This window comes from Eucalyptus grandis, chromosome 6 (assembly GCF_016545825.1).
Source record: "Eucalyptus grandis isolate ANBG69807.140 chromosome 6, ASM1654582v1, whole genome shotgun sequence".
NCBI lineage: Eukaryota > Viridiplantae > Streptophyta > Magnoliopsida > Myrtales > Myrtaceae > Eucalyptus > Eucalyptus grandis.
This window is the reverse complement of record NC_052617.1, coordinates 16,633,921-16,657,829: the sequence shown is the minus strand read 5'-3', so window position 1 is coordinate 16,657,829 and position 23,909 is coordinate 16,633,921. Positions and strand designations below refer to the sequence as shown.

General features: G+C 38.8%; 3 pseudogenes; all 3 read left to right on the top strand.

The window, feature by feature from the left end:
* Positions 1-6,678: 6,678 nt before the first annotated feature.
* On the top strand, positions 6,679-9,137 carry LOC120294347 (annotated as a pseudogene).
* A 1,585-nt stretch (positions 9,138-10,722) lies between these two features.
* On the top strand, positions 10,723-13,496 carry LOC104448626 (annotated as a pseudogene).
* Positions 13,497-14,551: 1,055 nt separating this feature from the next.
* On the top strand, positions 14,552-17,976 carry LOC120294947 (annotated as a pseudogene).
* Positions 17,977-23,909: the final 5,933 nt, after the last annotated feature.

The following is a 23,909-nucleotide window of genomic DNA, read 5'->3' as shown; positions in this document are numbered from 1 at the left end:
TTTTCAAATCATTATAGACTCATTGCATAAGCTAATTCGTAACCCATTAAATAGATATTTATATTATATATATATTCGCAAAATTTTTCTTAAAACCATTTTCGAACAATTTCAAAATTTCTTTCACAAATCATATTTACGACAAAATATCTTTCTCAAATCATTCACCAACAGGAAAATGTAATAATTGGTTGATTCAGATTTTTATGCAATAAACGTACTCCTTCGTTACTTATAATATCTCAAATCTCTACCATTTTCAATATATAAGTTCACAAATTCATAGAACATATAGCACCATTTGCCTAGATATGCCTTAAACCAAATAACAATGCTCAATTGATCCAACGAACTCACATTATTATCGTATGAGTGAGAAATAGTATCAAAACCAAGTAAAATGTTATCTCAACTACACTTGGCTAAACTAAACTTAAACGCCAACATAATAACTTTTACGCGTCAACAAATTGCTCATCTGAAACAATTATTTAAACCAAAACTCAATGCGGAACTTGGTCTTAGAACCCTAAAATCTCGCTTTGGAGTCATCACGTAAAATAATCGCGACATTGTATTTTATACGTAGGAATTTTCAAAGAATTTTCACATGTCATTAGATTATTGGAAACGGTTTATATTCTATATAACCCTTGCTGCATTTGACTGATGATGTATCTTTTAAAATGATTTCGTTTGAGCTCCTTAAGAGTGAAACTAGTGTATGATGTCTCCTAGACATACTTAGAGCATACCACAAGCTTCATAATGATGTATGGCATGCCTCACTTGAAGATCATTTCCTATGTGAAAACGATGCACCAAGTTGACATGTCACAACCGAAATTATGTGCATTTTGTCATGAGTGTTCTTTAATGGTAAGTTGCTTGCCAATGTTAATGAACTTGTGTGACTTTTTGTACATCGATTTAGGGCTAAATATATTAACCAAACTTGATAATCACATTTAGCCCTACATTATGTTCGAATTTTACAATCTTCATGTATTGTTTAAGTAGCTTAACAAGCCAATTATCATGCATCGTGTTCTGCCATTCTTATGACTGATTTGCACACTTTTGCAATTGTCACTGTTTGACCATGAATTCGACCTGAATTGAACTTGACATCTCTTAGAAAGTCTTTGAAAACATCCTAATCTTTCTAATGACACTAATCTTTCATCATTTGGATTTCATTTGATTTTTTTTTTCCATTTTTGCAAAGTTTGCCATGAAATCTGCTATGAGTAAAATTCGGAATGCTCATTCTGCTTTTGTTAAGTCAGAACTTTTTCTTTTTTTTTTATGGATTTTTCAGTAAGAATTTTGAGATCGGGTCCTTAATAAAACTTGTTTTTCTTTCTCATGTCTATATCGTGGTGAAATTTCAGAATTTTTAGACGTCATCTACCAGGAAAAATTACTGTTGATTTGCCATGATGTCTAGCTGCCTTGCTCTGTTTCCGATGTGATGCTACGTGTTCTTGAATTTTTATAAATTCATATGTAGCTCATCTTAAGAAACTTCCTTCACAATTTTTTCTTATTGTGTGCTTCATGTTTTGTAACTTTCCTAGGGCCAATTACCCATGGGTCCTATTCCAATTGTTCTGATTTTGATTGTCCTGTTTGGTACTCTTTGATATGATTCTTGCTGCGATTCTCTTTTAGAATTGTTTGGGATATCTTGAATGCTGAATTGGGATTAGTTGTCTTCATGAAATTTATTCCAAATTTCGCAATCTTTGTTGTAAAAAATCCTTAAAAAATAAAAAGGCCATCTAGGACCCTTTGTCAAATCCTTTTGGTTTTATTGCAAAAATTGTTTTTGCATCACAAAGTGATTTTGGTACACATGATGCCTCCAACATTAACCATTTTAGCATCTATTAACTTTTGATTTGACATTGAACTCGTCGAGGTTTTTACTGTATTTGAAATGCTTGCAACATCCATTAGTAGTGCATGATATACGCCTCGAATTAACCATGGCAATTAAATGCGTCCCATAACCGAGATGTACGTATGTCAAAAATGCCTCATCTTCTCATCAATGTTTCAAATGCATTTAAAAATTTTGATGCATTACATGAGTCATACATGCATAACATCTCTTCATTTTTTAGAAATGCATGTGATTTTGTTTGGCACTTGATGACCGAATAAGTGATCCAGTGTTGGCTCACTAAGCTTGCTTAATCGATTAAGAACCAAGGTCCGATGGCCTGCTTGTATGTTTACTTTCAACTATGCATGTGGTTTTTAGATAAACGCGTAGGCGTAATGCATGATCTCGCGAGAAGTCTTAAGTCATACTTAGAACCTGTTTAAGGACTTTTTAGCATAGGTTGCCACGCGAGAACACAAACGGTGGCCAATTGTTATAAGTCACTTTAAAATTGGAGTGGATAGTTGTCTTAGGTGGTCGTTGCATGAATCACAAAGGCTGATTCCGAGGACAAATTTGATCAATTATACATTTTGTCCTAGTTTCTTGATTGTTCTTTCTTGTTTTGTGATTGTGATCGTTTTTATATATTTGTAATCATGATTGTTTCTTTTACTTTGTAAGTACCTAGTCTTAGTATTAGATTAGGTTTAGAATAGGTCCATGGAGGTGATGATCCCCAAGACATGAAGACGATGAGTGGTCAATGTCCAGTTCGACCCTGTTTTGTACCATTTATTTCCTGATATATGTTTTGGGTTACCTAGCGTTGTGTAGATATCCGACGAGTTACGGATTTCTTTCTTTCGATTTAACTTCCGTTTATGATTGCATGCTAGATTAATTGATTTCCTTAAACTGTTTTTGGGCATTTACTTACTACACCATCCTTAAATTTCAATTGATTGTTTTCTTTCTTTTTCTCTTTTGATAGAAATAGAATAGCATGAGATTGAAAATCCACATATGATCATCTAATTGGTTTTATTGGCATGAAAAATGTAAAAAGACAAGCATGAACATATTTAGAAACACAACAAACTATTAGTACCAAAAGGGCACTAATAGAAATGTTAGCATAACTTAAATCCCTAAACCTTAGAATTTTTAGTTGCATAGATATCGAGGACCACTCCCGACTTTCGATTGGATTTCTGGCCGATCCCCAAAAACAAGACTAGTGTTGACTCATAACTTTCATATAGATTGTTTTAAACTACTCATAAAATATAAATCAATCATTCGTGAGGGATATGAGTCTCGACAAGATTCACCGTGGTTTGGTATACTCGACGTGAAAATTGCCGTAAAGGATTAATTGATACCATCCTTTTAGATGAAAGTACTATCAACTATGTAGCACGGACACTCTCCGGAAGCCTTCGTGTCGTGTCTGATACTTCGACACATCCCGACATGCGGTCAACAAGTGTCGAAAAATCCGACACGTGGTCAACTCTCTCCGACATGCGAGTCTAGAATTCCGACACACGATTCCGACACGCACGGGGTCGGGTCACGATAAAATTTTTGCAAGAATGAAAGTGTCGGACTCTCAACTCAATTATGCATTTCACCAACAGAAAATGGTAATAACATTTAGTCTCGATCAAATCATCCTTGATCAAATTGTAACAACGAGGCCTTATTCGATAGAAAGGAATTGATTTGAAATGGAGTCGTTACTTCAAGATGCGATTTCATTTCATCTGTTTGTTCTTGCAAAAGATGGGGAATGCTCATTCCTCCATCAAATAGGGACAAGAGCCAGTCCTTGGCTCGACTTATGGTGTGGCCAATATGGCCAAGCCATTCCTTGGCAAAATATTAAGAAATATTTATGCATATAATGATTTTGAGTGTACCCTTTATTTTTATTGTCACACATTATCCGTTTCAAAGATATTTTAACATTTTTCAATCCAAAAATATGCAAGCACTATAAAAGGAATCATCATATTCTTTCCAAACTTATTTTTCCCATACACATTCAAGAATTACAATGCGTATTTCATTCAGTTTTTCATTTCATTTTCTTCCATTCCTTCCTTTATTTCATTTCTCGCTCGTTCCATGCTGTTAGTTATGGAGTAGGATGTGGACATGGATGTTTTCTTGAAAGAAAAAAAAAAGGGAGAAATTTGCACTTATGGATGTTATTGCTACATAAAACTTAATCATGAAGTCATTGTCCCGTGGATGTAACATGAATGAGCCGAATCTGTTTGGCCACCAAGGAACAATTCCTAGCTTACCAAGCAATGGCATCAAATGCTAATCGAAATGGCATTGTTCTGAAAGTCAAACATTATATAATGGTCGCTTTTAACAAAGCGTCATTAACCACACCTTTGCCCAAATGCAGACGTGCGCTCCTGCATATTCCGATGTTGCGCGATCTTTACTTCTTTGTGAGCCATCTTAAAACGCGTGTGATGACGTTTTGCAGGGGACATTTGTCAGTGTTCGAGATCTCGACTCGATCCGCGAGACAAAATTTAATAAGTCAGAGCTCAATATCACTGCATTTCCTGTTTTACATCCGTTCGGTGGGCCATCTCCAAACAGCTTTTGTTAACACTCATGAAAATGCTTTAAAACAAGAATTAAAAAAATATTTATATAAAGCAAAATTTAGGATTTACAAGCATTCAAATTAAATGAAGTCGAATAATCTGGAATGTTTTTTTTTAAAGCTTTTTTCAAATCATATTATTTAACCTTTTTGCCTTTATATAATGTAGAATTCTTGAAAACTTCAAAAGTTACGTTACATTGATATGTCAATTCTTTCACAATTATTTAAAATACATATTATAATTTTAAATTTTGATGAAAAAGTAAGAAAAAGTTAGTTTTAACTTTTTAGAATTCACAATGAACAAACTCCAATATATTCATGCATTTCAAGGAAAAATAATTGGCCATTCACCTTTGTCCAATTCTAAAAGCATATATATCACATCTTGATAAAGTCTTCCCTATCGATGTTGGTGGCTGAATGGCATGAGTTGCTGTTTCTAAAACACAAGATCATGAGTTTCAACATATGCTCATTAGTAATTTGTGTGTCCCGTTGGGGAATTGCGGTAAAAGCACTCACCCATCTTAACTCAATATATCACAAGTGGTGTTGAGCAATGAGCTCTTCACAGTCTTCAATCTAGAATTCTGTAATAGGTGCCATAATAATATCCGGAGAATAAGTAGCCATAACAGTAGTACTTCCCAACTTGTATGGGGGCTCTATATGAACAATATGAAAAGTTATCTCCAATCTTATGGAATGATGCACAAAATTATTGAAGTTTTCATTTTCAATATCTTAAAGTCTTAGATCTTATATCGAATGACGCTTATGTAGAATTATTGAGGCATTTGTATTAGGCCTCTTTTCACGTGAAAAAGGAGCAAACTAACATAACAAACCATAATTTGAAATGGTCATGATTGGACCATTTTAGGTAGCAAGTATGCTAGAGATATCAAAACTCATATAGTAAATAGATCTATGAAATTACATGGAAAATAATAAGTGATTATTTAAGCTGGTGGATCCATTTAAGCACTATAATATTGGACATTAACAAGAAAAAAAGATGGCTGGTTTTGGTAATAGCGAGATTGTCATTTATTATACCAATGGTAAGTGTAACCTCAAATTTCAAGTTTCAACACACAAAATTTAATTACAAGTCACAAAATAGATAATTGCTTCAGCCAATAACGTACTCATAATTTTGGTAAGGTTGGTGACGAAAATTAAATCTAAATCCCCCCAAAAAGGGAAAATATACGTGCTTGCTTTGGATAGAAAACACTACTTTGCTTGGAGACTAGGTTCTCGATTTCTTGTTTGACCTTCAATTATGTGGCATGTAATTAGCATCTGAGCCCTCGTCAAAAGGGGGAAAAAGAGAGAAGAAAAGTAATTAATAATGACCACTGGGAGTCAAGTTTCTTGTAGATTTTTTCAAATGCTTTTGGGCCAAGAATTTTACCATCAAACACTGTTGCAAAATTATTTATTAGGTACAGTTATTTCGAATTTGATACAACAATTGCCAAAGGCTTTTTACACCCTCTCGTTGGACATAATATGAATCCTAAGTTTTTCCTTCCTCCATAACATGTCTTGCCGGCAAAGGAGGGACTCCGTCCTTTTGAGAAATTATTCATTGTACTTGTCCTAAATTGAATATTCTACTGCTAGATCTTATGGGATCTACATGAGACTATTGAGGTTATACTTGAGTGGTGCTCGGTTTATAAGTGTGAGGGAAAGTCTTACATTTTAAGCTAACTTTCTGGTTGAGAGAGGTCTAAAATTACCCAACACTAGTATTAGAGCATAGATTGCCAATAAATTTGGACCCAACAATCATATGAGAGAGTTATGAGTTAGGCTCAATGTGTAAAGAGGAGATTATTGAGTTGGTCCAGAAACACCCAATATAGATGTATCATTTTCAATAATTTATATTCGATTCATTATGTGTGCTATACTCATCCTTGCATTGAGCGGTGAATACTATTTTCTTCATTTTATTTTGGGCTTCCTTCTTGGCCATGGCTATATAAACACGACACCACAAAATCGCCCTTGCCCAACATTATCATCACATTGAGGTCCCTCTCTCTCTCTCTCTCTCTCTCTCTCACGCACACACGGAGACACGCAGACCCACGTACAGACAAACAAATACGCACACAAAGAAGAAGAAAACATGGAGGTATCAATCCAGTCAATTGCAGTAGCAACGATTCTGGCCGTCCTAACCACATGGGCATGGAGGGTGGTGAATTCGGTGTGGTTGAGGCCGAAGAGGCTGGAGAGGCTCCTGAGACAGCAAGGCCTTTCCGGCAAACCCTACACCTTCCTCTTCGGTGACCTCAAGGAGAACTCGTGGTTGCTCAAGGAAGCCTACTCCAAGCCTATCACCATCTTCGACGACATCAAGCCCCGTCTCTTGCCCTTCTTGCATCAATCCTCCCAAACCTATGGTATGCACATCATCATGTTATCACTCTTTGTGGCACTAATATATTCCTATTCATTAACACTCGCTTGATTTCGTCCATTGATCAATGCTGTTTCTGATGGAGTTTCAGAACATTTGAATTTATTGTCCTTTCATTGAAAATTAATGCTTCCCCGTTTTGAGTTTTGGCAACCAAAGATGTTAATACATCTCAAGTCCTTTAAATATGCTTATTTCGACATACAAGGGATATCTTACTCTACGAAAGCGAACATCAAATAAAACTTGCATGCGACCATGTTATTTGATATATATTTGCACAACACAACATGAATTTCTGGGGATAATTACAAAAAAAGAAGAAGTTCTAAACATGTTATAAATATGCCAATTTTGTCAATATAATTTTAAATATTTCGATAATTTGCCAACACAGTCATTTTGGTCGATTTTAGCAAAAAATTGTTGATGTGGACATGAGTCATTCTAAATTTTTGCAGTTTTTAATAATTTTTATAATTTTCTTTTTCCGTGGCAATATCCATTACAGCCTTAAAATGAAGACCGAAACAGGGGCGTCCCGAGCGGCGACTACCAGCACCAGTACGGCACCTTCCAAGGCGTCGCCAACTACCCGCCGCCGAACCCGCCGCACTAGCAGCCGGCGCCTCCGCCGGGCGCCACCGATCCCTCGGCCCCCTCCTCCTCCACCTCCCCACTATTACCATCATGGGTATCACACCGTCCCAGGTACAAAGTCGCTTCCTTTGGAATCGCTTGCGAGCAGAGTTAACTTCAGGATGTAAAGTTTGAAAGGGGCTGTCGGTGAAAGTTCGATTCAGGGATCATTTTTTTTTCCGTTGATCCTGGAATTTGGTCGTGGTGCATTTGAAATTTCTGTGTGATCATGATGGAATGCTTCTAGGGAATCTTGGGATTTTGATTTTGTCTTATGAACTGCCAATATGCTCACCTCTGTCTATTCACTCTAGCATGGAATGATGTATTAATGGATATGGTTTATCCGGTGGGTTTAGTTTTTTGGCGAAAGGTTCAGCATCCTCATCTTTTGAGACATTGGATGTATGGGGGCGTGGGAGAGGAGTCCATGGAAGATGTTGAAATTATGTGAAATTAATCGGACCAGCACGTTTGTCCTCGTTTTGTTGACTCCTTTGAACGTGGCCGCTTTAGCTGTCAATCATGCTCATACAGAGGAGAATCATATGTTTTGCCCGATGTGTTGTTCCAGGGTTCTCAGAGTTTAAGTCGGATAAAATGCGGAAGCCACTGGTGTCTCGAGTAAAATGCTGTCTACTGAGCATAAATATGGCTCCGCCTATGTGTTCGCCTTACTTTGAAGTCATAAGTGCTCAGATGCGTTTTCAGTTGTGAATTACATCTAGATAGGAGCAGCTAGAGGAAGATGAGTAATTTTAGCCGGCAAATACTGTGACTGATGGGGTTTCCTTCACTGTAGGTGGTGAAATGATCTGTTGTATCCTTTTAAACTTGATCAGATTCTGTAGGACTCAAAAATTGGAAAATGTGTCTCTAAAACCTTTTCTCCTCGGTTCTCTTTTCACCTTTCTCGAATAGATAACTTACGGGAAAAATGAGAACTAAGTATGCCCATATTGATGATTTTACTGATTGCCCTGATGAAACAAAAATGATTGATGATCTTCATTCTGTATGCTTTGCAACATTTTACTGGGGGAGATTTCATTTCACAGAAAAATTTTTCAGGTTATGCTGTTGCTGAAGGAAGACCAGTAAGAGAATCACGGCTGCCTTGCTGTGGTATTGGAGTTGGATGGTTTCTGTAAGTTACTTTCTTTACCAGTGGGTTGGATTTCATGTATTGGCTAGAGCATAGCCAACTGTGAAGCATGATGGAGTCAACAGTCCCTATAACTACAAGGACTGCGTGACAATTCTTGAGCCTGGATGTTGCAGATTATTATGCTTCATGAGTTCAACATTTGTATATTTTGTGATTCTCATTGGTACCTGGCCTTCAAGTTTGAAACCAGAGAAATCCCATGTGATGGTTCTTTTACCGAAATCTGAGCCTTATATTCATCATAATTTCGATAACTTTATGATCATCAGCTAATTTAGGATGTCTGATTTGTTGAAGGTTTATCCTTGGCTTCTTCCTTGGTGCTATCCCTTGGTACATTGGACTACTTCAACAATAAATAAAGAAAAAAGAAAAAAGGGGTCGAAGTAGCAAAATGCTAATCGAAAAGACGTTTTTCTAGAAGTCCAAGACATGGTGATTATCAATTGTCGTCGAACCGCTATCAACAAGGCGTCATTGACTACCGTCTGCCTTTTTGGCTGTGTGGGGCCGACGCTGAACCATCTTCGGCCAAAATGCCAGCGCGCGCTCCTGCATACGCAGGGGATGACGTTTTACTGGGGAAATTGTCAGCGTTCGAGATTTTATCTCCACTCGTCTTTCTTGCCCGCCACGATACATAATTTGATGCGTCTGAGCTAAATCGCACTGCGTTTCCGGTTTTATATCCATTCTGTCGGCCATCCCCAAACAGCTTTTAAAAAGATTGAAAACAAGAATTTAAAAATATTTACATAATTCTTTTTAAGATTTATAAACATTCAAATTAACGAAATGAAGTAATCTGGAGTAATTTTTTTTTTTTTTCAAATCATGTCATCTTGCACCTACCCTTTTGGCCTTAAAATGTAGGGGATGATGTTTTACAAGGAAAATTGTCAGTATTTAGGATTTTGACTTAATGCGTCTTTCTTATCCATCAGGAGACATAAGTTGATGTGTTACAGCTAAATTGCACTGTGTCTCTAGTTTTATATCCATTCGGTGGGCCATCTCCAGATAGCTTATGTCAAAACCCATGAAAAAGCTTGAAAACAAGAATTCAAAAATATTTACATAATTTTTTTTAGGATTTATAAACATTCAAATTAACGAAATGAAATGATTTGGAGTGGTTTTCTTTTTTCTTTTTACTTTTTTTCAAATCATGCCACCTCGCACCTACCCTTTTAGCCTTTGTATAATGTAGAATGCTTGAAAACTTCAAAAATTGCTTTACATTGATGTGTCAAGGCACACGCAATTCTTCCACAATTATTTAAAATTGCTTTACATTGATGCTTTTGCAAAAACGAGGTTAACCAATGTAATCGATGCACGTAGATATCGCATGAACAAGGAACTCTCACGGATAACAATGACTCCTTGCCTTATCTTCGCCTTTATCCCCAGAACGAGCCAAAGTTGCAGCCAGAGAGCGAACAAAAGCTAGAAAACAACCGAAATGACAACCTGTTGCTCTATTCGCAACCATTCAAGTCGACGTCATATGTACATTAGGAGATGATAAACTGCAGATAGTCAAACGATATTGCAAAATTATTTATTAGGCATAAATATTTCAAATTTGATACAACACTTATCGAAGGCTTTTTACACCATCACGATGAACAAGATGTGAATCCCAGGTTTTTCCTTTTTTCAATAACATGCCTTGCCAGCAAAGGAGAGATTCCATTGCCGTTGAGAAATTAGACATTGTACTTGTCCTAAACTGATTTAATACGTGTGCTATACTCATCCTCGCATTTTGAGCGGTGAATAGGCTTTTCTTCTCTTTATTTTGGGTTTCCTTCTTTTTTTCTTTCATTTTTCTTTCATTTTTGATTCCAACTCTGGTCACGGTCAAGAAGCTTCTTGGCCAACAGACACACGGCTCTGTATGTGCTATGGCTATATAAACACCACACCACACAATCGCCCTTGCCCAACATCAAACCATTGAAGTCTCTCGCTCACAGCATACGGACAAATATATACGCACACGCAGAAGAAAAGATGGAGGCATCGATCCAGTCAATTGCACTAGCAACGGTTCTGGCCGTTCTGACCACATGGGCATGGAGGGTGGTGAACTGGGTGTGGCTGAGGCCGAAAAGGCTCGAGAGGCTCCTGAGACAGCAGGGCCTCTCCGGCAAACCCTACACCTTCCTGTTCGGTGACCTCAAGGAGAACTCGCGGTTGCTCACAGAGGCCAACTCCAAGCCCATCGCCGTCTCCGACGACATCAAGCCTCGTCTCTTGCCTTTCTTGCATCAATCCTCCCAAACCTATGGTATGCACTTCTTCATAGTATCACTCTGTGTGGAACTTTTATTTTCCTTTTAATTAACACTCGCTTGGTTTCGTCCTTTGGTCGATGCTGTTTCTGATGGAGTTTCAGAACATTTGAATATACTATCGTTTATCTTGGAAATTCTTACTTCCACGTTTTGCATTTTTGCGACCAAAGATGTTAATGCATCTCAATTCCTTTAAATAATTGCTTATTTTGATATGCACACAATAAGGACATCTTACCATACAAAAGTGACATTAAATAAAACTTGCATGTGACCGTGTCGTGTGACAGCAGACCATGTATTTCATTTGGCACGGTGGCTCTTACCAAGTGCATTGCAGGCAAAGACTCGTTCATGTGGATAGGACCAACACCGAGAGTGCGCATAACGAACCCCGAACAACTAAAGGAGATCTTCTCCAAGATAAACGACTATCCCAGGCCAGGCTCCAATCCCTGGTGAAGTTGCTCGCCGATGGACTCGCGAGTCACGAGGGCGAGAAATGGGCACGGCACAGAAAGATCATCAATCCAGCATTCCACATGGAGAAGTTGAAGGTACATGAAACTATTCCCTGGTCAACTGAATTGAACCACACACATTGACGCCTCAGGATTTCTCTTTTAAATCCTCCTTTGCTTTGGTCTGTTGCTTTTGCAGCTTATGTTGCCCGCATTTTATTCAAGTTGCACTGAGATGGTTGGTAGATGGGAAAAATTGGTATCGGTAGACAGATCCTGCGAGATCGACGCGTGGGTCGACCTTCAAAATTTGACTCGTGAGGTGATCTCTCGAACAGCGTTTGGCAGTAGCTTCGAAGAAGGCAAAAGGATCTTCGAACTTCAGGGGGAACAAGCCCAGCTCACGTTAATAGCCCTTCAGTCGGTGTACATCCCTGGCTGGAGGTAAAATCGTTCATCATCCATAAGCTAATTGAATCTAAATGAGCTTATGGCTTACAATCATGACATTCTTAAAAAAATCCAACTATTTGATTCAATGTTTCGCAGGTTTGTGCCAACTAAGATGAACAGGAGGATGAAGAGCATAGATAAGGAAGTGCGGGCTCTGCTCATGGACATCATCCGCAGAAGAGAGAAAGCAATAAGGGAAGGGGAAGCTGCTGGCGATGATCTGCTGGGGCTGTTGCTGGAGTCAAACATGAAGGAGAATGTCGGGATGAGCCTTCACGATGTGATCGAGGAGTGCAAGCTTTTCTACTTCGCTGGACAAGAGACCACTTCGGTCTTGCTGGTTTGGACCATGGTCTTGTTGAGTGTGCACTCGAATTGGCAAGCACGAGCTAGGGAGGAGGTCCTCCAAATCTTCGGAAGCGGAAACCTGACCCTGACGGCTTAAGCCACCTCAAGATTGTAAGTTCAATGCTCTTTTCCTCTTTTGTTGAGAATGGGACTCATAATAGGTCCGATCTAGAGAGTTCTTCACGAGCATCTTTTATCACATGACACATGATAATCATTCTATAATTACTGGATGCGATTTTCCGATCCTTAGTAGATGAAATGTTTGTTTAAATATAATGTTATCCTATGAAGATGAACACGACAATGAAGTGACAGGACAATTTCTTTGCACACTTGAATTGAACTTGGATTTCCTCTCGACACAAGAACCTGACTTTTTGGACAATAGCCTCCAGCCCCTTTTTCTGGATAAATTACAATATATTTCCATCTCTTCGAGGATATTGATATCATTCCAGCATCGTGATCGTTCATAGATGCTCCTACATGCGCATCTCTACCATATGAATTCTTCTAAGAATTTGTCGTAATCAGGTCACAATGATCTTAAATGAGGTGTTGAGGCTGTATCCACCGGTGACTGAGCTGGGGCGGAAGGTTCCTACTGAAACAAAACTCGGGAAGCTGACCATACCCCGGGAGTCCAGCTCTCAATGCCGACACTCCTCATCCACCATGATCAAGAACTTTGGGGCGAGGATGCCGAGGAGTTCAAGCCAGAGAGGTTTGCCGAGGAGTGTCCAAGGCCACCAAAACCAAGTCTCCTTTTTTCCGTTCGGATGGGGCCCTCGTATATGCATCGGCCAAAACTTCGCGTTGATAGAGGCAAAGATGGCGCTCGCCATGATTCTTCAGCAGTTCACCTTCGAGCTCTCTCCATCTTATGCGCATGCTCCTTCTAATGTCATCACCCTCCAGCCACGATATGGTGTTCAGGTCATCTTGCGCAAGGCAAACTAAAAGTTAGAGATCAGGGTGACATGTAGTGTAGACAAATACGTGGATAGATATAATGTCGCACTACACCATTTTCGAAGTTTGTACGTTGTTGTTTAAGAATAGAAGTTTAGTGGTTGTAAACGTAATCAAATGGCCTCTTAACTAAGTGACCGGTTATTTTAGTTTAATAACAGCAAGACGCTGGATGTATCTGAATCTTCCTTTCAGGAAAACCCCAGTAGAAGATAAGCTATGCTTTTTCCTAGTGCTATAATAAACCCATTTATTTCTTTTCAGATGCTGATCTGGATGACTTTTATATTAATTTTTTTTTTGTCAATCCCGAATCAAAAGTTAGCTTTTAACATATAGAGATTATAAATGAGTCTAATTTCACTCAAGCCATGTTAATTTTAAAAATTTCAAAGATTTAATCCAAAAATCAACCTTTTAGAAAAAGTCAATCAAATAGTTGATTTTAGAGTTTGTTAATTTCTATCTATATTTTTTTTGACAAAATTTTCCATATTCTGGCCTCTGGAAATGTTGTAAGCTCGCCAGCCAGTGAACATTTTGGTTGATCAGTAGGTTCAGGTCCTTATTTGAAACTTGTTAGCCATTTCGGGTTTTTATTTGAAATAATAATCACTTCGAATCTTTATTTGAGAAAGTAGACTCACTTTGAATCTTTATTTGAAACTTTTGCTATAAATAAACAGCTCATTTAAACATAAAACCACGGCATAAAATTAACTCACGATTCAAGTTCGAAACAGAAAAAACGCGCACGGCTCTCTGCAACTTGATGTGTGCGGCTTCTTTTCTTTCGTACGATTTTTAAGCTGCTTCACGTACGCTAAAGGGGACATTCGTGTGCCCAAAGGTCAAATATTTGACCTGGGCTCACCAGCTCTTTTCCGGCTCCACGTGCGGAGAGATTTTTCCTTTCTTCTACGTGCACAGGGCTTCGGCAACTCTTGTGAGGCTGCAGCAGCTTCACGCCAAACTGAGAATTCCTATTTTATTATCATAGGTGTGCCAGAGTCAACAACTTTGACTCAGGGCCCCACGGCTTCATTTCCTTTTTCAAGGGGCAGGGATTCTTTTCTTTTTCTTATTCTTTTGTCTTGCTTTGCACGTCCCATAGAAAAAGTCCAAGAAACAAAATTGTTACTTCTTTCTTTATCTGATTTCCAATCCTTGGAAGGTGCTACGGCTATATAAACACGACACCACACAATCGCATAAACACGACACCACACAATCGCCTTTGCCCAACATCAAACGATTGGAGTCTCTCTCTCACAGCATACAGACAAATAGATACGAACACGCAGAAGAAAAGATGGAGGCATCGATCCAGTCAATTGCTTTAGCAACGGTTCTGGCCGTTCTGACCACATGGGCATGGAGGGTGGTGAACTGGGTGTGGCTGAGGCCGAAAAGGCTCGAGAGGCTCCTGAGACAGCAGGGCCTCTCTGGCAAACCCTACACCTTCCTGTTTGGTGACCTCAAGGAGAACTCGCGGTTGCTCACAGAGGCCAACTCCAAGCCCATCGCCGTCTCCGACGACATCAAGCCTCGTCTCTTGCCTTTCTTGCATCAATCCTCCCAAACCTATGGTATGCACTTCTTCATAGTATCACTCTGTGTGGCACTTATACTTTCTTATAAATTAACACTTGCTTGGTTTGGTCCTTTGGTCGACACTGTTTCTGATGGAGTTTCAGAACATTTGAATAATACTATTCTTTATCTCGGAAATTCACTTCCCCGTTTTGTGTTTTTGCGACCAAAGATGTTAATGCATCTCAATTCCTTTAAACAATTTCTTATTTTGATATGCACACAATAAGGACATCTTACCATACGAAAGCGACATTAAATAAAACTTACATGTGACCATGTCGTGTGACATTTAGACAGTAATTACTAATTACATTGCCACACACACGTATATATAGAAGCACAACACAGCATAGATTTCTGGGGATAATTACCGAAAAGCAAAACGATCACAAATATATTATAAGAATGCCTTTTAGTCATAAATTTTTCAATTTTGCCAAATTAATCCTATGCCTTTTGAAAATTTGCTAATATAATCATTTCAAACAATTTTGACAAAAATTGTAGATGTGGATGCCAACCTTCTCATATGGCATGTCTGACATTGATCCGAATAATTTTACAATTTATAATAAATTTTCTGAAATTTATTCTTTTTTTTCCTTTTTTTATTTTTTTTAACTATTGCCATGCCCTCGCCAACTCTAGGCAACGGTGTTTGGCCCTCACATGTGGTTAGCGATCTCTGCCAGCCGCCACCAAGGCCCTAGACCAGTGAAGGGAAATAAGTGAAAAACATAACAAAGAAAAAGGAAAGAAAAAAAAAGGAAAAATAATGAAAATTGCAAATATTATTCACTTCAACGTTGACTATACCATATAAAAAGGCTAAAAGGTAGTTCACGTTAGTGCCGGCCATGATAATTATTATAACCATCTTTTCCCCTCGTCAATATGAATTAAGTCACCCATTTACAAGCAATCCTAAAAAACAGCAGATCGTGTATTTCATTTGGCTTCGTGGCTCTTACCAAGTGCATTGCAGGCAAAGACTCGTTCATGTGGATAGGACCAACACCGAGAGTGCGCATAACGAACCCCGAACAACTAAAGGAGATCTTCTCCAAGATAAACGACTATCCCAGGCCAGGCTCCAATCCCCTAGTGAAGTTGCTCACGAATGGACTCTTTGATCACGAGGGCGAGAAATGGGCACGGCACAGAAAGATCATCAATCCAGCATTCCACATGGAGAAGTTGAAGGTACATGAAACTATTCCCTGGTCAACATTGATGCCTCAGGATTTCTCTTTTAATTCCTCCTTTGCATTGGTCTGTTGCTTTTGCAGCTTATGTTGCCCGCATTTTATTCAAGTTGCACTGAGATGGTTGGTAGATGGGAAAAATTGGTATCGGTAGAGAGATCCTGTGAGATCGACGCGTGGGTCGACCTTCAAAATTTGACCCGTGAGGTAATCTCTCGAACAGCGTTTGGCAGTAGCTTCGAAGAAGGCAAAAGGATCTCCGAACTTCAGGGGAACAAGCCCAGCTCACGATAATAGCCCTTCAATCGGTCTACATCCCTGGCTGGAGGTAAAATCGTTCATCATCCATAAGCTAATTGAATCTAAATGAGCTTATGGCTTACAATCATGACATTCTTAAAAAAATCCAACTATTTGATTCAATGTTTCGCAGGTTTGTGCCAACTAAGATGAACAGGAGGATGCAGAGCATAGATAAGGAAGTGCGGGCTCTGCTCATGGACATCATCCGCAGAAGAGAGAAAGCAATAAGGGAAGGGGAAGCTGCTGGCGATGATCTGCTGGGGCTGTTGCTGGAGTCAAACATGAAGGAGAATGTCGGGATGAGCCTTCACGATGTGATGGAGGAGTGCAGGCTTTTCTACTTCGCTGGACAAGAGACCACTTCGGTCTTGCTGGTTTGGACCATGGTCTTGTTGAGTGTGCACTCGGATTGGCAAGCACGAGCTAGGGAGGAGGTTCTCCAAATCTTCGGAAGCGGAAACCTGACCCTGACGGCTTAAGCCACCTCAAGATTGTAAGTTCAATGCTCTTTTCCTCTTTTGTTGAGAATGGGACTCATAATAGGTCCGATCTAGAGAGTTCTTCACGATTTTATCACATGACACATGATGATCATTCTATAATTACTGGATGCGATTTTCCGATCCTTAGTAGATGAAATGTTTGTTTAAATATAATGTTATCCTATGAAGATGAACACGACAATGAAGTGACAGGACAATTTCTTTGCATACTTGAATTGAACTAGGATTTCCTCTCGACACAAGAACCTGATTTTTTGGACAATAGCTTCAAGCCCCTTTTTCTGGATAAATTACAATATATTTCCATCTCTTTGAGGATATTGATATCATTCCAGCATCGTGATCGTTCATAGATGCTCCTACATGTGCATCTCTATCATATGAATTCTTCTGAGGATTTGTCGCAATCAGGTCACAATGATCTTAAATGAGGTGTTGAGGCTATATCCACCGGTGACTGAGATGACGCGGAAGGTTCCTAAGGAAACAAAACTAGGGAAGCTGACCATCCCCCCGGAAGTCCAGCTCTTAATGCCGACACTCCTCATCCACCATGATAAAGAACTTTGGGGCGAGGATGCCGAGGAGTTCAAGCCAGAGAGGTTTGCCGAGGAGTGTCCAAGGCCACCAAAACCAAGTCTCCTTTTTTCCATTCGGATGGGGCCCTCGTATATGCATCGGCCAAAACTTCGCGTTGATAGAGGCAAAGATGGCGCTCGCCATGATTCTTCAGCAGTTCACCTTCGAGCTCTCTCCATCTTATGCGCATGCTCCTTCTAATGTCATCACCCTCCAGCCACGATATGGTGTTCAGGTCATCTTGCGCAAGGCAAACTAAAAGTTAGAGATCAGGGTGACGTGTAGTGTAGACAAATACGTGGATAGATGTCATAATACATCATTTTCGAAGTTTGTACGTTGTTGTTTAAGAATAGAAATTTAGTGTTTGTAAACGTAATCAAATGGCCTCTTAACTAAGTGACCGGTTATTTTAGTTTAATAACAGCAAGACGCTGGATGTATCTGAATCTTCCTTTCAAAAAAACCCCAGTAGAAGATAAGCTATGCCTTTTCCTAGTGCTATAATAAACCCATTTATTTCTGTTCAGATACTGATCTGGCCAATGACCAGTAAAGATGGCTTTATTATCCCTATTCTCCAGATTTTAACGTGCACTAGAGGATACAAAAATTGAACCACATTTCTCCAAAAAGGAGAAGAACCACACCAGCTTTATTTGTGCCAGAGACCTTCAACTGCTTGGTCCAAAGCAAATGGAGCCATTGCCGTTAGTGAAACTGTGATTTGGGGATCATTTTTTCGTTGATCCTGTAATTTGGTCGTGCTGCATGGGAATTTCTGTGAGATCTTGATGAAATGCTTGTAGGGAATCTTCAGATTTTAATTTTGTCTTATGAACTGCTATCTTTGCTAATTCACTCTAGCATGGGATGATGTGTTAACGGATATTTCTTAAAAAACAAAAAAAGTCATTTTTCATTTCTTTCTTTTGCTTTGTCATTTTCAAATAATTTCCTATTCATTTCTATCAATCCATTGATCAAAAGTCAATTCCGAATCAAAAGTTGGCTTTTTACTTGAAAATATTATAAATGATTCTAATTTCACTCTAGCCAAGTTAACTTTCAAAAATTTCAAAGATTTAACCCAAAAATCAACCTTTAGAAAAAGTCAATCAAATATTTGATTTTTGGTCAAATTTGTGACCAAAAAGTTTGGAAAATTAAAATATCCACAAAAATTTCCATTTTATTTTCAATTTGACTTTAGCGTCAAATTCAACTAAAAATAAAATTACTTTTGTTCTAGTCATAATTAGACCTAGTTCCTTTTACAAAATTTGATTTATGGATCATTATCCATTCGCTCGTTCATTTAGTTTCGAGAATGGTCATGTTAAAATGCCCTAATTAAGGAGTCCAAATCAATAATTATGTTTTGCAAATGGACACTTTCATTGTACTCATTTTCTTGAGATCAGTCCAAATCTGGGATTCCATTTTAGGAGATTCATTTGGGAACTTTTCAATTAGAGGAATTCAACCTTCTTGAATATAGGAAAACCAAGCTAATAAACTAAAGAAATTCAAGTTGATCCATTTGAGACTAAAATTTAATTTCGCGAATTAAGTTTCAATTTTACCATTAAACCTTGATTCATTTATATCATAAGAGTTGTGACATCGATTCAAAGTCAATTCAGATACAATAGGCTACCCTAGGTATGAGCAATTAATCGAATAAGTGCCTTGCGATATTACTTGAATTCAATTTCGAGTAATTTGTGATTTCGATCAAGAAATTATGTGAAATTGCCCAATTTGGCCTAAAAAGTCCAATTGCTTGTACCCATAATGCAAGTCCATTATTTTTCTTGTTAATTAAGTAATTAAGTCAATATAAAATAACTGAATCGCATTTATATGGTTTTAATTAGTTTGCTTTCTTTATAATCGGACCATTGTTCCTCAAATTGAACAATTTTTCTTTCCAATTTGATCCTTGAGGGTCTAAATTACATAAAATTTAGGACTTCAGAGGCCAAGACATCGGAGCCATCGCCGAATCAATTGAATCGGCATGCATCATTCCCCAGGACCGCTCGTTCCTGATACAATCTTGTTTCGAGGTGGAATTTTGGATCAAAATGAGGGGGGACCAATTGCAAGATTTTGGGATTGAAAATCGAACCGACCGGTCATGAAACTGGGAACCGAATTGACTAACCAGTTTAGTCTAGTCGATTAGGTCTGATGGAATTGGTAAGTTTGCTATTTTATACCAAAAATAAAATTAAATAATGTTGCAGTTTGCTGCTTGTGGCATGGTGCATAAATACATGCAGCTTGCTACTTGTCCCTTGGGAGTTTCCTCATCCACACAACAAGCTTTTCTCTATACTCTTTGTTACTAACAAAAGATAGTTCATCAACAAAGGTAAAGGGCCTTTCTATTATCTCAATACTCCATGAAAGAGTAGTTCTTTAGCAAGAGAGGGATAAGACTTTGACTTGAGATTAAGCTGACAAGTCTTGTAATGAATGCTGGGTTAGTATCTTGAAAGGCTAATTCTCCTTTTTACCTGAAGTTCTCGCATTGACGATTTCTCATTTTTTTTCTTCCGGGGCTTGACCTGGGATACAACTTGTTGGGAGTAGGTTTTGGCTTGCCTCTTTTCACTTATTAGGAGGATAGGTTCTGTTGGTATTAGTTGAGCTTAAGGGGCCTCACTGACTAAATCCATCCATAAACCTAAATTCCAATGATCTTGTAACCAAAGCATCAGAACAAAGTTCTACGATGACCCTTCTCAAGACTCGAGGCTCCACAGCCAAGATCAGATTCTTTGTTCTTTAGCATCGAAAGCATGAATCGCGTCATCGACCACCATCTGCTACCAAACAAGTAGATCCAATTTGCTTCATATATTATAATTGGAGGAAATTGGGAGGCGTTAGGGTTTGTTTATTGAGAGATTTAAAAATATGTATTTAATATATATGATCAACCGATCTAGTCTGGTCAATCCGATCAGTCCAATTCTCACATTAGATCTAGGAACCAAACCGACCGGCCACCGATTCCAAGAATGGGAATTAGGAACCAGACCACCTTCTCTGGGAATCGCCCAAAACCGGGGGGTTCGGTCAGGGAGGTTCTTAGTTCGGGCGGTTCCCATTGTACACCTCTAATTGATCTGATCAATTTGACTATAGCCACTGGCGGAAGAGGCTGATTACGCCCTCCACTGGTTAGCTCTTGGTGGCTGACAACCACTATTGAGTTTATTATTGTGTGTATTTTATTCTTATGCTTTTCAGCTTTCCATATTTTGCAAAAATATCCATAGATTCTGTGAAATCACAAATTTACCTTTGATTAGGCCTTAATCGCAAATTCTATTTAAACTTTTGATTTTGGTACATCGACACCATTAAGATGATCATGTGCTATATTTTGACTTAATCCATAATAAACTTAATTAGGCCATTCGATCAAGTTTCGACCGTCAGATCGAATCGACGACCAATATTTGATCTTAAAGGGGGACTATACAAGATTTTTCCCTCCAAAACTTTGGGGAGTTTTGATAATCTGTATTTTTAGATCTGAACAGGAATTTCTCTCTCAAAAACTCTCTCCTCTCTCTTTCCCATCACTTCTCTTTCCCTTTCTCTCTCTCTCGCTCACGCGATTGCGCGTCGACCACCGCCGCGTGGAGACCCGCAAGCCGAGTACCAAGATCCACCAGCTCCACCAGCTCCACCAGCTCGTTTCTTCTCCCATTGTCACTACTTGGAGCTCCAATGATTGTCGGAGCTCCTTGATCAGCCCGGTCAACCGATCGAACCAATCACTAGCACGACTTCTAGTGATTCCAGTTGTCAGTTCAGCGGTTGGTCGCAATGACCAACTGGCATCTCTCGACGTTGCACCACCTCCAATCATCTTCTTTAACCTATCTTGAAGAACTAGGTGATTGAAAAACCACTTAGCTACCTGTGGCATTCTGATTTTCGAGTCTGATTTCGATGAGACGAGTTGGGCTTTCCATTGATGTCCCTATAACATTTTTCTCTAAATTGGCCACTCACGAGTTAACTAGCCTATCATGTGAAGCCGTTAAGGAATCTAAACGCAATAGACTTGAGAATTTGACTAGGAATCAACTACTCGACCGTGTTAATCTGCAAGGGTCATTACGGCACCGACAAAATTGATCAGAGACCGGAGATAGGTCGATTTGATAGAGGTATGCGATTAGTGCGTGGCTGATTCCACCTAATTGCAAAATTTCTGTCGAACGACACTAGACCGATTTTTCTATTATTTTCATATCCCGTGTCCGTATTTGAAACAATGAGATTTTCATGACAACCGAGAGTTGCCAATGTGTCGAAGATGTACTTTGTGGCTCGAAAATAATTGATCATGGGTCAATTGCATTAAAAACCTAAAAGCTACCCTCAGATTAGGACGTGCTAAAATCACGTTATATTGAAATTAACCACGAAATTGAACTCGATTTCAAAAATTGAAAGTTATGTCATGTCACGATTCATTTTAGGAACATCGACTCATCTTCCGAAAATTTTTCGGAGATTCCGAGATTTTTACAAAAAATCAATTCGGACGATTCGGAAAACAAACGTAAATTCAAATAGTCTAGATTGAAGGGAACTTTGACTCCTGCAGACCGAGCTATTTGGTGGCAGGAAAGTGTGGAAATTATACGGGCTTTTTCTTCATCAAAATTGGACTTCGAATTGGAGAAATTGAAGATGAAATTGAAGTCAAAATGAGGAAATTCGAAGCTAAGGAGGAGGGCTGGAATTTTGGCATCAATATAAGCAAACATGGATATTCCAAGCAAGAAAGAATTAGGGGACATTGTGATAAGTTTGAAGATCAAAGGGGGACCAAGCTTTAATTAATCAATATATTTTTCTTAACTTTTGCTTCTCTCTTTCCACCCATCTTCTTGAACGTCCAAGCTGGCTTCCATCTTCTCGTGCGGATGACCCCTACATCGATGTCTACAGCTTCAATCTTCTTTGTCTTTGCCGCTTCATCCCTTCATCTCTCTCTCTCTCTCTCTGTGCCGCCGCAGTCCACTAAACCTTGTTGCTCCATCGTCGCAACCGCCTCATCCACCATCACCCTCCACCGAAACCCTTCCTCCACTCACATATGCCACTTCCACCCACTATTTCTCCTCTGCACCACACGTCCGAAGCCACCTCAACTTCGGTCAACCAAAGGAGTTTCTCCCCCACCAGAGTTGACCGTCTTCTTCACGTGCCAACTCGCCCGTCTCCACGAAGCCGAGCTTCGTTGCCGCATCCACCGCAAGTTCAACCGAAGAAAGTCCAGCTCCTTCGGTCTTGAACCGTAGGCTTTGTTGGCCGATTCTAGCTGGTTTGAGCTTCCCTCGGCCTCGCCGTGAGTTCAAGTCTTGGCCATTGTTGCGCCGCCGTTGCCATGAGCCAATTTTCGTGCTAACCGGTGAGTTTGTGTTCTAATCCATATTTAGTAGGCTAATGACATTTAGAGGTGGATTAGTTAGCTAATTAGTGGGTTAGTTAGTCTAATTAAGTTTAGGATGGTTTAGTTAAATTAAGTATATAGTTAGTTATTTAGTTAGTTTTAATTAGTATATAGGTGGATATAGTTAGGAATTAGTTAGTTTATTTAATTAGCGTAATTAAATAGAATTAGGTAGAATGGTTAGATTTAATTGTTAGTAGATTATTTAGCCTAGTTAGTTTAGGTTAATTTAAGTAAATGCTTTAAATTTATTTATTTTGTAATTTATTTAATTTCTAGTAATTTATTTAATTATTAAATATTTTCTGAAAATTAGGTTAGGATAGTCAGTGACCGGAATTTCGTACCGATTGCAATGGTGTGTTCAGATTTCGCAATTGGATGTTAGTGCAAATTGAGTGTTGATTGGATTTTTGGTAATTTATTCCATAAATTGTGAATTTCAATATTTATTCAGAAATTCCCGAGTGTCGGGTTTTAACATCGAAAATATTTGTATATACTATATAAAACAATGAGATTTTAAATTGGAGGATATCAATTTTTCGGATTCGATCTGATCGTGTACACACACATGACTATTTTCACCGGGTGTTTTTTGTCACGCCCCAATCCTCAGGCACGCGCACATCCCTTACTTTTGGTCGATTTTAAAATGCGATATCCCAAGACTGTATATCGCCGACCCTTTCGTTTATATATATGCACATGCGGAAGTAGTTATAAATCCCCAAACAATAAAACAATGTGACAGAAAAGCAAGCCATATTTTTCATACTGAAAATTCTCAACTACTCTTTTATACACGCATCTCATAGTATTCTACAATACTATATATACGTAAGTCTGATCTAACATCTATTCACATGCAGACAAGGTCTGACAAGATAGGACGGGATCTCAGTCCTCATCC